The sequence below is a fragment of the Ambystoma mexicanum genome, chromosome 9 (genome assembly GCF_040938575.1).
Source record: "Ambystoma mexicanum isolate Mex_15411 chromosome 9, UKY_AmexF1_1, whole genome shotgun sequence".
Classification (NCBI taxonomy): domain Eukaryota; kingdom Metazoa; phylum Chordata; class Amphibia; order Caudata; family Ambystomatidae; genus Ambystoma; species Ambystoma mexicanum.
This window is the reverse complement of record NC_090931.1, coordinates 491,642,791-491,659,598: the sequence shown is the minus strand read 5'-3', so window position 1 is coordinate 491,659,598 and position 16,808 is coordinate 491,642,791. Positions and strand designations below refer to the sequence as shown.

Sequence of the window (16,808 nt, the reverse complement as noted above, 5' to 3'; positions counted from 1 at the left end):
CGGGCATAGCATCCACTCATTACATTGACCTCTGCACTTCACTATCTATCTCCATTCTTTGTTCTGGTCCAACCCACTCTGCTGAACACACTCTGGATGCCTTCATCCACTCTGACCTCCCTCTCTCACCCCCCCTGGTCACCCCTCTCTCTTTGTCTAACCACTCTCTTCTCTCCTCCTACCTCAGTCCCTATGGCCTTGTGACCACTCCTCCAAAAGCCCTGCCAACCTCATTCACGAACACGTGTCCAATGAAACGAGTGTCAACTGTTGCCTTCACTTCCGCCTTTATCGCACTTGCCCTCCCAACTCAGACTCTCCCGCTGACACTGCTCTCAGCAACTTCCACCTGTCCATCACCAACACCATTGACATTCTTGCCCCAGTCATGAGGATCCACTTGAAACCCGCATCTAAGCGCAACACTTGGTATGACTCTGAACTCTGGCACCAACGAAAGTGCAGAACTGCAGAACGGAAGTGGCAAACCTCAGGCTCATCCTCTGACAAACTGGTCTGCCGCCTGTTCCAAAGGCAATACAGACTCTCTATCCATGCCAAAAAAGGGCCCACATTCAGATACATGTATCTGGCGCAGACAACCTGCCTGAACTTTTCAAAATCTGCACGAAACTTGCCAACCTTTCTGCCGTATACTCCTCCCATATTCCTTCTCAGACTCTCTGCAACGCACTCGTCACTCACTTCACCACCAAAACTCAGGACATACTGAACATCCTTGTCACTCACTCTGCCAAACCATCCCTCACCCCCTAGTCTCCCTTGGCCACTGGTAGGGAGAATTCTCAAAATGTGCTAATTTCCCTTACCTTTTGAGACCCCCAGCAACTTTGCTGGATTTCTAGGATTTGATTTTTTTACCTGGGAAGAGTGTGAGCCTCTTTTCCCACTCTTCTGTGTATTTTGATGTGTGTTTTACTTTTGTGTTCTTTGGTTATGGAGTTTTAAAACAACTCCATAGGCATCATCTTTTTCTGTGTGTCACACAGCACCTTCAGTTCAGTGGCACAGGGTTGTCTTCCAGACTCCCCAAGCTTTAAATACCTTCTCTAGGACTGACTACTGTCTCCCAGAGCATGTAAAGTTAAATTGACTTTACTAGTCTCTTTAAATTTACAGACTCAGCACACCCTATCTTACTATAGAGTGCTGGAGGGGTTGCCTAGCATCCCCTGAGTCAAAACACTCATGTAAGCATCAAATGTTACCCTTTCCTACTTGAAATGGCTGGTGGCAGTGGTTTAGATCAGACTACCATGATTTTTCCCGACCGCGAACAACGGTAGCTAAAAATCGGGTCAGCCATGTTTTTCAATATGGTGCCCAAGACCTATCTGTAAAAACAGACTCCGGTCAACTTTTTTCGCCATTTCCTTTTAGAAAGGTCCTTCTTGTGTTTAACTCTGCGTGCCAAACTAGGTTTGGTCCCTTTGTTTGTTGGCCTTTGGCGGGCTTCAATGCTGAAGCCCTCCTCTGGCCCCTGAGTGTCTGGGGTAGACAGGATGTGAGGAAGGTGCCCGAAACTCCCTATGCATAGTCTCCTAGGAGACGTGAATGCACTCTGGTGTGATTGGCCGGCTGGCTGTCCGTCAAGGACAGCCACCCTGCTGTGTGAGTGACAGCCAGGCTGGAATGAATGGGGGAAAACTGTTTAAAAGCAGGTCTCTGGGACCGGGAAAGCAGAGTCGACCACTGGAAAGAAAGAATCGAAGACGAGCTGAAGGAAGACGACTGCTGCAACTCCTGGATGACCGGCGAAGCCCTGCTGCAGGTCCGAATTGCCTGAAACTCCATCGACAGAGAAGCCCTTCAAGGTTAACTATGTTGTTTGAGTTTGGTGGGAACAACCAACTTGCAAGCCACCTGGACACCGTCCCCATCCTGGCCGAATTTTCTTCAGAGGGCTGTTGAAAACCGGATAGCTAGGGGGAAGGAAACCAGCTCCTGGACTTTAAGGCACTCACACCTTAAACCAACATTTTTGACAAGCTTGTGGCCTCTTCCCTGGGCAGTGCAGGAAACTCCCGGCGTCCTCCTTCTTGTCCCCATGACTCAAGCTCAGGAACAGCGAGATCTGCTCGAACTGCCAGGAACAACTGCCTCAGCTACAGCTCTTCTGCACTTTAAAGGTACTGTGCAAACGCAGTGCGGAAATCTTTCCGGCCACGGTGAAAGTTTGTGAAACTTTCCCAACTTCGAAGGCTTGTCTTTCCCTAAACCAACATCTAACTTTTCGTCTGACCAAATTCTACTAAGATCTGTGGCCAAGACTTAACCATTTACTACCAGAACTGTGTTATCCTATACAAAGACTCTGAACCACTGACTTTGGCGCAGGTCTATTAATTGAATTGCTGGTTGTAGTTAACTGAAACCCTTTGCCCTGCCTCTGAAAGTATTTGTGCTGTTAATTCTTATAACGTTGTCTTTTTACCCCTTTTTAAAGTAACTGAAGTGCCATTTTGCTCCCACTTCAGGGGAGCTGAACTTGTTGCGAAACTGATTGGTTTTGTATTGTAGTACATTAGATTGTGATATTGAGCTGATCTTACTAGTGGAATGTTTTCCAAATGACTGTGTAAATGAATGTATATTCTTTTATCAAGAAACCTTGAGTAAGTGTTTGTTTGAATCACTGTATTTGCTGGTCCTTTGTATAACCTGTTCTACTGCTCACTTTACTCTTGAGATAAGTCTGGCTGCTCAGCCACTTCTACCACATTACTGTGTAGTACAGGCTTGTACCAAAGGTGAAATTGTACTGACCGTGTAGTTTTAATTGTGTGTAGTGTTCCCAAAGGGTACTGCATATGATTCTGCTTAACAGCCACTCACCCTCCTCCTTCCTCCTTCTCATTCGCCCTTGTCACCAGAAGAAGTCACCAGAGTTGTCCGCTCCATGAAGGTCTCTTTCAAACAGGTTTCCCCTTGCTCCTCCAGAACGATGATGGACAACATTAGCTCTCTTGCTCTTGCACTAGCTGTAAAGACTGGAGGGGGGTATCTGTACTCCTGCTCTCTATATGGCAGAGTAAAAAGCACAGAGCACCCCAGCCAAGGTTATCTATTCGGACGAGCAACCAAGCCTTAAGCTCTCAGGAGGTGATGCAGGCGGGTTCTTAAGTACAGCGTAGTCCCCAAGTACCCAAAAAGGAATGTCCATACACTACGTTAGTGATAACACAGTTCTTTATATAAATAGGCTCAAGTTATGTACACAATCACAATAACACACTTTGTGCTCAAGTTAATCTAAAATTGTAAATATGTACAGTTTCTATGTGGTACCACAATTACTCTTTGATTCCATTAAAATGCAACAACTGTACTGAGCTCGAATGTCATACAAATCAGTTAATAAAGTGAACCAACAATAGACATAGGAGGAAAGCAGGTTGTTTAAACAACAGGCAGAATACTGGCCCCTACCACTAGACACAGTTCTGTGTGAGCTCCCCCCCCACCTGGGAAACCTGTAAATAAAGATATAAAACAAGCCCAGTCCATATATTGTTTATCAGAGTCTTATCTCCTTCTTCAATTGTTCTACCACCCCAATGTACCTAGTATAGCAGATTTCTTCGATGGGTCGTCGACAGATCCTTCTAGAGTGACCCCCTTTAAGGCAGGAGTCACGATCAATGTTAGTAGTCAAGGAAGTGAACCTTGACATCAAGAGTCGTTGATGAAAAGGTTCGATGACCTCGAGGCAGCAGCTTCGGTCCTGGCGGTGCTTGGCGATGATTGGTCATAGACATCCTGCGAAGATGAGGTGTGCGGTGCACCTCAACGATGATAGTTTGTTGCCGCAAAGAGTCACTGAAGAACTTTGGCCCAGCAAGGGCGTCGGGTCGTCGGCATCTTTGTGGTCTTTAGGTGGCAGAAAACCAACCGGCGTATTCTCCTCGGTGCGTGTCAGGCTCGAGTTTCTCCAGCGGGACTAAGCGGTCAGCGGTGCGGGCGAGAGATTCCTTAGATTCAAATGTTCTCAGGCAATGGAGCGTTGTGGCTCCAGTCTGTGGCATGGCATCAAGATGTCCCTGCTTCTGGGCAACACAGCTTTGATGGGCCTCCAGTGGTTACGGCGGTCCTACGAACCCTGGTCGACACCGGTGGACGGAATGCCTAGGTGCTTTACTTCGGATTCCTCGGTGGTCCCCGTCTCCAGTCGACAGTCTTTCAAATGCTAGCTTCCAGGGCGCTTCGGAGAAGGTTTAGCGGTCTGCATGATGTTCCCTCATAGCTCCAGGAGCGGTCTCCAAGCCAGGTCAAACTCGACAGCTTTCGGATCAGGTCTAAGTAAATACAGCAGCAAGTCTTCTTCTTCCAGCTGGGCTTCAAGGATAAGCATCAAGTATCAACTTCATCTTCTGAACAATTTCCATCAGTGAGAGGTCCCCAGATATACTGTTTGGTCTCTCATTCACTATTCTAGGTCACACTCAGGCAATGTATCACTCAGAAGGAAATTCATGCAGGCAGGCAGCCAATCAAGCTCACAGTGCATTCAGACCATTTTCCTCCCCCAGACAGTCACAACAAGGAATGTGTATTGGGACAATTACCCAGCCGTTCAGCACTCCACACTGCATTCATACCAGTTTCAGGCATGGCTGTCTCAGTCTTTGTGTCACATACCAGAAACCAGACACTCAAAAAAAGAAGTGCATATTGGCCACACACTCCATTCACCCAGGTCCCACCCCAAGGGTGTACCCACAAAATACAGTCACTGGGAAGGCTCCAGCCAGTCTGGCTTGGACTTCCCCACAATACCATATATGGAACTTCCACTCAACAGCCAGTCAGGGGGGAGGGACAGAGTCAAGGCTTCCCAGGACTTTGGGAAAATAAGGTAACAGGCAATAGAAAGAAAGAGGCCACAGGGGCCATCTTGTCTCCTATTAGGAATCAACTGATTCCAATGGCAGAGCCTGGGTATCCCAAAATGGAGGATAATTAGAGCACCTGTCAAATTCAGCATGGAGCTGCCACCAGCCCATACCCTGCTCTGTGGGCCACACACAGGTGGACAAAATCATACACTAGGGGTACATGGCTGTACCCCCACCCATGGGTGCCATAATGGTATCCCAAGGGTATGTACACCAAACCAAAAAGAGTAAGAACTGCACTGCCAGAAGTCCTACATGGACTCTGGGCAGAAAACAACAACATAACACATATGAAAAATGACTACAGAACAAGGACAGGGAGGCCCTGTCCCTCCAATGCATTTCCAGCATTACAGTCGCCCCCACCCCCAGACTGAGGGTAGGGTGGCCTAATCTCCCACAAGATTGACACCCTCATCCAGACGTTCAACATACCTTCTGGAAAGGCCATCTACATTATCGTGACTCTTCCCTGGTCTATACTCCATGGTGAAGTCTAGCCCTTGCAAGCTAATGGACCACCTGACCAGTTTCGGGTTTTCACTCTTCATCTGGATAAGCCACCTCAGGGTCTTATGGTCTGTTTGGACCTCGAAGGTAGACCCTGTAAGATAGGGCCTTAAAATGCCTAAGGCTCCAAACTATACTAAAACATTCCTTTTTAACAGTAGCCCACCTAAGTTCTCTACCCTTGAGTTTTCTACTGATGAATATGATCGGATGTTCCCTCCCTTTGTCATCTAACTGGGACAAGACAGCTTCAATTCCGGTGTCGCAGGCATCAGTCTGGACAATAAAGGGCTTGCTGTAATCAGGCACACACAACACAGGGGCCCTATACAGACTTTCTTTCAAGCCAGCCAAGGCCCTCTGACAGTCTTCTGTCCAATGAACCTTCCTTGGTTTTTTGGGAGAAGTCAGAGCTGTCAGAGGGGCAGCTATGGTTCCATAGTCCACCATGAAGTTGTGGTAATACTCAGTGAGACCCCAAAAAGCTCTCACCTGGGTTTGAGTAGTGGGAGTCTCCCAGTCATGTACATCTTGTACTTTACTGGGGAGAGGTTGGATTCGACCCCCTCCTACCTTATGACCAAGATACGTGACGTTCCCCTGAGCTATCTGGCACATGGTGGCCTTGATAGTGAGGTTTGCCCTTTTTAAGGCCTGCAACACTTTATCCAAGTGAGTCAAATGCTCCTCCCAAGTAGAACTGTAGATGGGAATTGTCGTCTAAGTAGGCCACACAAAAGGCCTAGAGTCCACTGAGTGCATGATTGACTAAACTTTGGAAAGTGGCAGGTGCATTTTTCAAACACAAAAGGCATGACTCTAAACTGGTAGAGCCCCTCAGGTGTTGAGAATGCAGTCCTTTTCTTGGCATTGTCCGTCAGAGTGATTTGCCAACAGCCTGAGGTAAGGTCAAAGGTGCTCACAGATTTGGCAGCACCTATGGTGTCCATGAGCTCATCAGCCTTGGGCAATGGGTGCGCGTCAGTTTTGGTGACAGCATTGACCCCTCTGTAGTTAACACAGAACCGTCAATCCTTGGTACCTGCCTGGGAACTTGCCTTGGGGACAAGGACCACTGGACTGGAACAGGGACTGGTTGATGGTTCAAGAACACCCAGATCCAACATCTTGGCGACCTCAGCCTGGATGTGGTTCTTCAGTGTCTGACATTCTGTAGCATCTGCTTTTGACAGGTACGCTGTCACCAGTGTCACTTTCGTGCCTGCACCATGGGGTGCGGCCTGGTGTCAGCGAGAACAGAGGGCATACCCCCGGAGCTAAGCCCTGCAGGCCCTCTGCTGCTCTGGTGTCATACCTGGAGAGAGATGCACTCCCTCCACTGAGCCATCCTGAGGGTTGCTATGCAGCAACTCAGGAAGGGGCTCAGTCTCATCCTCTTCTTGCTCTCCAGCTAGCAAGAGGCATGAGACTTCTGCTCACCTATGGAAAGGCTTGAGCCTGTTGACGTGGAATGCCTGAGGGGCTACCCCCCGGGACTCCCGTGTCAACTAGATAATTGACTCCGCCCATCTTGGAGATTATCCTGAAAGGTCCAGTCCACGTATCTGCCAAAGCTCGAGGCTTGGTAGGCTCCATCACAAGTCCAATCCACTTGTGATGCTTTAAGGTCATGCCAGCATTTGTTCAATTCGTGGCTTGCCTTAAGGTTCGCTGTCACTTGGCCCATCATCTGTGTCATCCTCCGCCTGAGGCCTAACGGATAGCCCCCCACTTGCTTGGCAGGACCTGGAGGGGTGGCTTCCAAACCTTCTCTGATCAAGGCAAGTGACCCCCCTCACAGGATGTCCAAAGAGTAACTCAAAGGGGCTAAAACCAACACCCTCTTGAGGTACCTCTCTGTAAGCGAATAGCAGGCGTGGCAGGAGGAGATCCTATCTCTTCCTTAGGGGCTCTTCCAAAGCACCCAACATGCCTTTGAGAGTTTTGTTAAATCTCTCAACCAAATTGTAGAGGAGGAGCCAAGTACCCCCTCCTCAACCACCTCGCACATATTGCCTATATGTTGAGAGCCCGGATGCGAAAACCGTGCAGTACCTGTGGGATACCGATACCTAGGAGAACCCTGGAGGCAAGGTTCCCATGGACAAAACCGTACCTGCATACAAGAAAATATGATGGCCATTTGAATGAAATCCTGGAAGAAGCGGAGCAAATGAAGGGCAAAGGCGAATGGTGACGTCACACAGAGCTGAGCTGACGTACATGGAAAAGATGCAGAGACTAGAGAATGCAGATATTCTATAAGGCATCAAGAAAGTATCAAAGATAAGTGACATCTTGGGATCAAGGTGAAGGAGCTTATGTTACAAAATGTATTAAGATATCAAGTCAGTTTACACCTGTACAGATGCAAGAGAAACGCAAGCAGACAAAGTATTCTTGAGGCTAGCTTTGTAGTGAATAGATTGCGACATGCACCAATGTATGTACATACATGTATAAAGAGTAAAGGATGGATGGTTCCACTACGTATTATAGCAGTGCTGGACCCTAGAAAGAAGGCTTCATTTCTAGTGTGTCGCAGTAAGAAAACAAATGAATTACCAAGTGAATCTCGGAAAGGCGAGGTTGGATGAGCCATGAAGCCCAGCCAAGAAACCAAGGTCTTATCAGGCTGGAGTGAACTAGCGTTGGATACAAAACCGTGTGAAAGAACAGCTCTGTTCAGAAGATATGAACAAAACAAGGAAGACGTCAGAGGTCTATTAAAATAGTATTTTAAAGACAGTGGAAGCTCAAAATCATGGTCTTCAGTCGTGTGGAAGGATGAAGTTGGACAAGCAAGATGCTCACGCCTACGCATGAGGGCAGAGCGTGCCTTCACTCCCCTGAATTCTCCACAGTACAGAACAAACTCAAGACCGAGCTTCAAAGCCTAATTGATTAAGCAGACCACTGAGGTGATGATGGATTGATATGCTAATTGGTGGGAAGTTATGGTTAAGACGAGCTCACCCGAACCTGATAGGCCAGCCTGCGTGCTGTTAGATGTAGGTGGAAAAGTACTGACGAAGGTTACAGTGCCAACGAATTGTAGGGGACCGCGTAATTAAGGGTCCTATAGTTTGTGTAGCCAATAGGACGTTATGTTTTAGTGACATTCATAGTGGTCATTTTAGGGGGAGGGCTTAGTTGCCTCACCTGATGTTAAGAAACCAATTACTTTCACTCACTGTCCCATACTAGTACAGAACGTATACTTAGATGTTCACTAAGAGCCTATCACAATTGCCACTAGGTTTTTTTTTATTTGCCACATAGGATGACGTTTGTAGTGATGTAGGTCAACCTCAATGATGACGACTTTGTGATATATAAGCTCTGTTTTTTATGAAATCAATTGAGTAAGAGGATCGAGCGAATTCGTTGATGTTCGTTGTACTCCCTGTTTTAGATAATTTTTAATAAAACAGTTACCTTTTTGCCAACTACCTGAGTCATTTCGATTATTGATGTATGAATAAAATCTGCCTCTGAATCCATCTCCAGGGTAATTGATACTCATTTTAAAGGGCTGAGGTTATTCAGTTCACTTAGTAGCAGAGAGGATGGTTTAAAAAATCCATTGACATAAGTAAACTTTGGAGTCCCGGCAGTATCGCACGACCTCTGCCATTAGGCTAATAGGACGTGAAGCTCCCCGTAGACAGTGGTTTAGTTTAAATTGGTAAAATCTTCCAAGTAGGGTGTGACGGGTCCCTTTGGTTTCAGACAGAATCCCCTCCCACGCTCTACGAGAAGCTGAACGAACGGGAAGTTGGAGAGGTGGTAAAAGATGCGTACCATCCCGAGGGTCGGAAGACGAGCATGCGAATGGTGAGTAAAAACTGAGCGAGGAGGCAAAACTGTGTATGGGCAATGAGTGATAATAAGTGATAATGGAAAGAAGTGTAACGGAGGGAGGTGGGGTAAACATAAGTTGAAAAAAAGAGTGTTAAAAATTGAAGAGAAATTGACTTGTGTGAGGCCAAGCAATTAAGAGGTATCATGAAGAGAGTGCCACGATAATAGAATACGTCCTGTGATTGCGTTTTAAAGAACGTAACAGAAGAAATCTGAACCTAAAATCCCACTGAGGATTGATTTAAACTCTGTAGGAGTATTGATTTAGAGGGCAAGACGAGTCTTAGAGAAAAGTTCGTAAGAGATAAGAGATATATGTGAGCGGTCGAGTATGTCGGTTTGTCTGTTCTGTTTTATGTATTCATGTGTTGGTGATGATGTAATAGTTAAAAGCGATTGATGAAAAAATGTGAAACACGAGGTTGGAAAATGTTATTGTTTGTTTGAATTTAAGTTTATGGTGTTTTTGTAGCAAGATTAAAGTAAAACACGTGATTTAAAGGGATTGGAGCCAGCGACGATTGGTGAACTCTCATATTATATTGTTTTTCTGAAACGTATTGTTTTCTACTCTGTGACAAAAGTAAATGAGTATTGATAATCAAGAGTGATGAGTCAAAATGGAGGATGTTACTCCACTTGTGTACCTCTGCAAGCAATTGCTGAAACATGCACCTAAGCTTAGACAATGGGGGTCATTACGAGGTTGGAGGTCGGCCTGGCGCTATTAGCGCCATGGCTACCCCCTTACTGCATACCGGGTCCGGGTTCCCTGAATGAGGAATTACCAGGCCATTCCAACCTTGGAGGACCCGGTATTTCCCCATTCAAGGAACCCATTCCCATTCGAGCCCCCATAGGGGTCAATGGGAATGGGGACCATGATAACAACGGGACCGTTAATAAAGGGCCCATTGTTAGCATGCTGGTCCTTTAGCAGCTCCCACTAAGGGCACCTGGTGAAACCAGCCGCCCTTAGAGGAACCCGCTAAAGGACCTCGTAATGCGGAGGTAAGGGGTTAACGGCACCAGCACCTTTACCGGCGCCGTTAACCCCTTACCGCCAACCTTGTAATGACCCCCAATATAGTGCGGAATGGGTTAAGGGAACCGCAGACAAAATGTTATGCCGTGGCCGCAAGGAGGGTCACTATCGAAGGCAGTCTTGCAGCATATGACGACATATTTGCATGCAGCATATACGGGAAAAAGCTAGACAAGCGACTAGCAAGCTTAGAGCTTTGGAAAATGTACCAGGAGGAAAGAGAAGAGCCACCTCCTATAGATTGGATCCTTAATGTATGCACGGGGGGGTCAGGAGCCTTCTGCTCCCCTGCCCTACTTGAAATAGATAGCTAAGACAAAAAAGGCAATGGGTTATACCCATTGAGGAAGCTTAAAGCAGCAACAGGGTATAGCAACCCGGCATACGAGTCACCTGTGCAAAGAAGTGACAAGGGCCCAGAGAAAAATGCTGAGAAAGATGTAATCCCTAAGGTCCTGAGGGACAGGGAGAGACGCGATAAGGAGAGAAGTGATCGAGCAAGCACATCTTTAGATATAGGAAGAGAAATAAAGAGATAGAAGGGAGAAAGAGATAAAGTTGATGAGTTAGCACGTCTACAAAACAAATGAATGGGTGGACAGATTTAGCTCCAACTCAATGGTAAAGGCATTGAGGAGGTAAGACAAAGAGAAGATCAAGATGGTCAAGACAAAAAGGATAGAGAAGGGAGGAACGATTGAAAGAAGAAGAGGCAAAAAGGAAAGATAGACAAAGACAGGAGCAGTTATATCAAGAGGAACAATTGAAGAAGCAGGAAAGAGCAGAGGAACAAAGAAAACAAGATAACAACAAAGGGCAATCAATGAGTGGGAAAGGTTAGAACGAAAGAGAATAGAAGAGGAGGAACAGAAGTTAAGGGATAAGAGAATGCAAAGACGAAAGGATGAGGAGATACGAAGAGCAAAAGAAAGAAGGGATATGAAGAAAAAAGAGGATGACAGGGTGAGAGAAGAAGCAAGAAAGCGCAGAGAGCTTGATGATGACATAGAACGAAAAAGAAGGCAAAGAGCACGCAATCTCGATCGCCTGAAGAAGGAGGTAAGGAATCCCAATCCAGAAGTAGCATGGGAGGACATAGAGGAGTTCTTCCCGGAATATGAGTCATTACCAGGCCCAACTAGAGTAAATCTAGAGAATGAGTTTGACTCTAGAATCGTTGGGGAAGCAATTGATAAAGTTTATCATGACATGAGAGCCCAGAAAGAATTAATACGGAAGGGTAAAAATTATCGACTCGAGAGCACACAGCTGTGCGATACAGAGGGATCTTCATGTAGCACGAGGCCCAAGGCGTTGTCTTTAGATAGACTGACTCTACATAGAGATGAAGAAGAGAGAAGTTATACGAGTTGGGCACAGGAAATGTCAGACGAAGACAGAAACACCTTCCGTGTAGAAGAGCGAGGTGACGTATGTGGTCCTGAGGGTTGTTTTACAATGGATAAGGAAGTGAGATGGTCATAATTAGACGTACCTATAACTCGGGCATCAAAATCATTGATGCAGTCAGACCAACCTAAAGGGCAACCCCGTGGTGAGAGGGGGGAGTTGCCACCCTATGTGAGCAGATTAAGGTCGCTGTCAGGAAGAAGGCGGTGCAGAAATATTGTCCTGCCTTGAATAGACAGACGATGGGAGATGAGAGTGAGTGCGGGGTTTCACAGTTTCCCTTGCTAGAGAAAGGGGGAGCTAGACCACAGTATATACCTTGGCCCCAGATGGACAAGGATAATTTAAGGTATAAACTTCTGAGTTTAACTTCTGGTGCTGGGAAATGGATACATGAATTAGAAAAGATGACAGGAGGAAATACATTGGCTATAGGGGACATTAAGGGTCTCTTGATTGACATCCTTAGAGAGATAGCTGATGACGTTTGGTCCAGAGCAGTGTATGCTGGTGTTACTACGGTAAACACTGCTCATGACGCAGAACTGTTCAATTTCAGCAGAGTGGCAGTCTGGAAAGCGCTTGGAGTACTGTATCCAGACACGTCCGATATGGGAGCTAAAATGACAAAAAAGATGGAGGAAGGGGAAGACCCACTTCTTTACATTCAGAATTTCCAAGAGCATTGGAGCTTGGAGACACACGAAACTTGAGGGAAATCTATACCTGTGTTCTCTCATATATTATGCCAAAGGCTGCCAGACCCGGTACAGAAGCAGCTCAAGAAGTTCGTATGGAGGCAAAACCGTGGTCAGAAATTCAGCTGACCATTGCACATTATTGCAGATTCTTGCAAGAAAAGAATCGCAAAAAAGATGATATCAGGAAAGGCGAAGAGGCAAAGTTAGTGCAGAAGAAGTTATCTAAGTATGCCATTGAAGGGGCAATGATAACTAGTGGAGACAGATAAAATTCACTGCAGGTAACAAGCATGCCGCAGATAAATAATCAAAGGCAGTTTGATCAGGGCAACAATGGATTTGCTCCACGAGGAAGAGGAGGTTTTCGAGGCAGAAATGTTCAATATAATCAAGGAAATTGGGAGAATAATCAGGGAAACTTTCAGAGCATTCAAGGTAGGTTTCAAAATATGCAGAATTACAATGAAGATATGCAGGAGAGGCAGAATAGGAGATTTCCACCTCCTATATGTTGGGCATGTGGAACGACAGGGCATTTAGCACGTATGTGCAGAAGTCAAGGGTTTGTGCAGAATGGTCAATTTTCAAGAGGGGGGACTTCAAACCCGCCTGCATATTCACAGCAGAGTGGAGATGGGTTTGCTCAGAGTCAAACAGCGCAATAGGCACAAGCGCCGAGAATGCAGCAAGGTTTGCAAACGCAGCAAGCAGCAGTGAATCCGCTGCAAGGGCAGTCGCAGCATTCACCTATGCAGATACAGCAAAGTACAAGCACAGGGCAGTTAATGACTCGTAGGATAGGCAGTGTCACTGTAGATGGAGGGAATCCTTTTACAGGTACAGGAATGAGGCTGTATCCACAATAGGACAGCTCACTGGGAGAATTGATGTGTTCAATACTATCCATGACGCTGAATCCTCAATAGGAACTGAGGGTAGATGTCAGTATAGGAGGCAAACGTTCTTCGCTTTTACTAGACACGGGTGCAACACGCTTGTGTATAAAAGAAGGAACATTTTAAATTTCTGGCAATGCCATGAATACTCAAGGTTTCACAGGAGCTACAAGCAGAGTTCATTTTACTGAAGAATTACCAGTCTCTATAGGAGAATGTGACATGTTGGTGCCATTGCTGTATTCAAGGCAGACACCTGTCAACATATTAGGTTGACATTTGATGACTACGTTGAATATGACAATATCGTTTACTGATGAAGGCATAGTATGTTCAACACCAGGAATGCATTGTTAAATGTGAGTGAATTCGCATGACAAGTGACCATACAAGCATTTCCATTGGAACCTGAGATTTTTCATTATGGGGTATGCATTTTTTTGACATGGCTACCAGGCCTAGAAAGCAGAACTGTGAGAATACCTGATGAGTTTCTATTCAGGCCAAAGATACCTATGGATGAGGAGGAAGGGCAAATCTTTCTTTTAGAGCTACAAGCAGCCATAGTGGGAGGAGAAATGGCTTTGCTTGATGGAAATGATTATGAAGGAAGACGATGGTGCACAGTAATCACCATCGGGGAGGGATACAGATTAACTGACGTCACTGATGAAGATCTGTTTGGAGATCACCCATCTGATGACGAAGTAGTGTTTGAAATGAGCATTACTTATTGGGACCGAGCCATCAAACGAGAGGTTCCTCAAAAAATGATGATAGCACAAAAGCGTCCTGAATATGTTGATGAAGACATGGCAAAGGTGCAAGTCTCATTATAGACTACAGGCCCTTATGACATAGGCCTATTGAAGGGGGTTGAAGAAGTAAAGATTAAACTGAAGCCAGTATCAATTTTACCTCGAGCACATCAATATCCTATGTCTCGAGAGGCAGATGAAGATATTTTTAAGACAATTTCCACCATGATGGATCAAGGCATCCTGGTTACATCAGAGTCATTGTGTAATGCGTCAGTGTACCCTATCAAGAAATCTAAAGGGGGGGTCAAGGAGGCTAATTCAAGACCTTAGCCCGATTAACCACATTGGAGAGGCCGAGTTCCCTCTAGTTCCTAATCCTGCTACAATCTTATGTAACATACCTGTAGAAGCATGATATATTACTGCGATTGATTTGAAATATGTGTTTTTCTCAATCTCCTTACTCAAAGACTTGTAGGATGTGACGTCATTTTGTTCAGACAGGCAAAGTTCAAAAGCACGAGATTACCTCAAGGGTATTGTGAGTCTCCATCGATTTTCAATAGATTTCTCCTGATGTATTTGAGCAATATTGATTTAGTTTGCAGCACTTCAGAGGAAGAGTGCAGACGTGATTCTATTCAGTTAATGATTACGCTTGCTGATAAAGGATATAAAGTTGACAAGGAGAAGTTACAGTATTGTCAACAAGAAGTGTTGTACATAGGTCAGTTGATTTTGCATGAAGGAAAAAAGGTTATTCCTGAAAGAGCTGAGGCTATCTTGAAAACCACAAACCACACACACAATAAAGCACATGCAAAGATTTCTTGGACTATGTAACTATGTCAGAGCATAGGTCTTTGACAGCTCATATACAAGGCCTTTATTACAAGTTCTAAAGAAAATAGTTTGGACTGAGGAGATGGAAGAAGGGTTTGAGGAATTGAAAAAGGCAATTTGTACAGCTCCAGTTTTAGGGATTCCTAATTATGCTGAGGAATTCTTTTTATTCTCACATACGGATGGTACCGTCATGACAGCAGTCCTCACACTGAGAACCACATTGGGGTACAAGCCCCTTGCATGTTACAGTGGGATTCTGGACCCAGTAATGAGGAGTCATTTTCTGTGTGAACAATCTTTGGCAGCCGCTGCATTCACCATTGAGAAGGCTGTAAGCATAGTGATGGGTTGCTCTATGACATTGTTTGTTGAGCATGCATTATTTGCCATCTTGGAGAAACCGAATGGGACGTTGACTTCTTAAAGGGCTTCTGCCTACGAGGTAGTCATATCAAATCCAGCGATTAAATTAGTTTGATGCAAACCCGTCAATCCTGCCATGTGTGTAGCTGAACCACTTGCAGAGGATGAGCATGCACATGACTGTTCGAACTATGAAGAGTTGTATGATGCAATCCCTAGGATAAAAGAAAATGCTTTGACAGGGGGAGAAATTGTTTTTATTGATGGTTCTTCAAGGATCGATCAAAATGATGGGCAGAGATATACAAGTGCCGCAGTGGTAAAGCACACAGCCAATGGTGAGTTTCAAACATTGGTAAGTGCATGACTACGTCTCACTATTCTGCACAGCCTGCAGAGTTAGTGGCGCTGATAGTCTCAGCGAGAATCATGCAGACCAGGAAGTAATGTGACGCCTATGTGACGTCGACGGTACATGCAGGATTAGCATGTTGGAAAATGAGGGGCTACCTCAGAGCGGATGGCACTCCAGTGCAGCATGCCCCTTCATTGGACAGGCTTATTAAGGCACTATAACTCCCAGTAGCCATCGCAGTCGTTAAATGCGCAGCTCACACTAAAAAGACAGACTTTATCTCGCGTGGAAATCCAGGCATCAGACGAAGAAGCCAAATGCGCTGCATGTTCAGAAACTATCATGTCTTTTGATACGCCTAATGTAAATGAAAAAATTGTGATGATGAGTGTGTCTGAATCCTAACATATTTCGAAGACACAATTAATAGAGGTCCAGGGAGAAGCACCTCAAGATGAGAAGGATCTATGGATGCGAAGAGGGTGTTCTTTACACCCCTCTGAAGCATTGTGGCAACAAGACAGCACTGTTAAACCAGTCATGCCTGTAGCCTTATTAAGGGTGGTGCTGGAACAGCTGCACTAGCCTGCACATATAACTAGAGAAAACCTTGCTGCAACTAGTGCAGAGGAATGGTTTGTACCAAATTTGTTAGAACTTTTGCATTCTATGTAGTGAATTGCATCGTTTGTCAAAAATTCACCACTGGGCACACACTACGCACAGTTAGAGGAGTTATCCCGAGACCTAATGACCCATTTCAGCATTTGCATGTCGACTATGTCGATATGCTGCAAGTATGTAATAGATATAGATACATGATTGTAGTGGTCTGTCCCTTTTCACGATGGATTGAAGCTCGCCCGTGTACACACACAGATTGCACCTGTGCAGCAAATTTCTTAGCGCGAGAAGTATTTCCTAGATGGGGAATATGTGAAGTATTAAGATCAGATAATGATCCTCATTTTGTGTATCAAATCTTTGAACAGATTAGCTTGTTGCTTTGTATAAAGCACAAGTATTCTTCAGCTTATCATCCACTAGGAAATGGAATCTGTGAGAGGCTTAATGGCTTGCTTAAAGAAAGAATAGCCAAGTTGAAGTTTACCTTGAAGAAAGGGTGGTTGCATTGCCTACC

At 45.4% G+C, this 16,808-nt stretch overlaps 1 protein-coding gene across 5 annotated transcripts in view; it reads left to right on the top strand.

Moving 5' to 3' along the window:
* The window catches only part of PITPNM3 (PITPNM family member 3), a 6,156,742-nt gene that overhangs the window by 528,966 nt on the left and 5,610,968 nt on the right, over positions 1 to 16,808 (top strand). Inside the window, exon 1 of one of the 5 annotated variants that reach the window (XM_069615042.1) lies at positions 9,184 to 9,263. The exons of the other annotated variants lie outside the window; for them this stretch is intronic. The gene's annotated coding sequence lies outside the window, so the exon portion shown is untranslated. Of the gene's footprint in view, positions 1 to 9,183; positions 9,264 to 16,808 lie in introns of those variants that run through there. 5 annotated transcript variants of the gene reach the window in all.